At 43.1% G+C, this 1,472-nt stretch overlaps 1 pseudogene; it reads right to left on the bottom strand.

Annotated features, from left to right (window-relative positions):
- Positions 1-434: 434 nt before the first annotated feature.
- Positions 435-552, bottom strand: LOC126107128 (5S ribosomal RNA; annotated as a pseudogene).
- Positions 553-1,472: the final 920 nt, after the last annotated feature.

Genomic DNA, 1,472 nt, shown 5'->3' with positions numbered 1-1,472 from the left:
AAAAAATATTGTGCGTCAGTTTAAGCACAGTCATGTATAATTGTTTAAAGGGGACGTTTCACTCGTAGTACAAAAGTTGCGAAACGATTTTGATTAATTGTCAAGAAATGAAATTCCAGATTAAGAGAGAAAATTTAACTATACTTGCTGGCAAAATTATCGCCGTTTACAGTTATATATATATTTTTATTACTGGGAACCTAGCATGGGATAATAAAAACAAAACTCCTCCAAAACAGGCCATGAAGGCCCAACGGGTACCGACCGGCCGCCGTGTCATCCTCAGCCCACAGGTGTCACTGGATGCGGATATGGAGGGGCATGTGGTCAGCACAACGTTCTCTCGGCTGTCTGTCAGTTTATGAGACCGGAGCCGCTACTTCTCAGTCAAGTAGCTCCTCAGTTTGCCTCACAAGGGCTGAGTGCACCCCGCTTGCCAACAGCGCTCGGCAGACCGGATGGTCACCCATCCAAGCGCTAGCCCAGCCCGACAGCGCTTAAGTTCGGTGATCTGACGAGAACCGGTGTTACCACTGCGGCAAGGCCGTTGGCAGCGTAGGATAATAGTACTGTAAAATTTGAAAGTTCACACAAGGGTCGCATTGCATCAAAACTTACGAAATATTGTCAATCCATTTTTCAAAGTTAGTGTCTGATATGGTTCGAGCTTATAAATTGTAAACCCGTGATGACGTTACAAACTTTCAGGGATGACTGACAAGGGTAAATGTGTCAATGTGACATAGGTAAAGGACTCTGGTCCGGAAACGCCAAATAGCGGACAGGATAGGAGACCTGTTTAACAGTCCGGATTTAGGCTCTACGGATGACACACAGTGGTCTGATTACTAAAGAACACGAGACTGTGACCTGCGAAAATTTCTGAAATATTTAAATTTAAATACAAGACTGGATCGGGACTGGAAATGACTGAAGGCAAAATTATTCCTTCCTTTTTTGTAGACTGGTAAAAAATTATATTCTGGAAATAGTTCACATTACTGATAAAGATCTGCAATCCATTATATGAAATATTGGATATTACAAATCCGGGTCAACTAGTGCTGACCAATCACAAAAAGATTGAAACAAATTCATATTAACATCTCAGACAAGTGACTTAACTACGCGCATGACAATAAAAATAATAAAATTTACCTTACAATACATGGCTATGAACCGCGCTGTACCAGCAACAGACTACAAGTGCTCTGTAGCAGCGAGCGACTGCAACTGCTGCTGAGGCTGCTCTGCCCTGCGACTCTACTGCAGCAAAGATACACTACTGGCCATTAAAATTGCTACACCACGAAGATGACGCGCAACAGACGCAAAATTTAACCGACAGGAAGAAGATGCTGTCATATGGAAATGATTAGCTTTTGAGAACACTCACACAAGGTTGGCGCCGGTGGCGACACCTACAACGTGCTGACATGAGGAAAGTTTCCAACCGATTTCTCATACACAAA

The sequence above is a fragment of the Schistocerca cancellata genome, chromosome 10, assembly GCF_023864275.1.
Source record: "Schistocerca cancellata isolate TAMUIC-IGC-003103 chromosome 10, iqSchCanc2.1, whole genome shotgun sequence".
Lineage (NCBI taxonomy): Eukaryota > Metazoa > Arthropoda > Insecta > Orthoptera > Acrididae > Schistocerca > Schistocerca cancellata.
The sequence above is the reverse complement of the archived record's forward strand: the minus strand, read 5'-3'. Positions and strand labels throughout refer to the sequence as shown.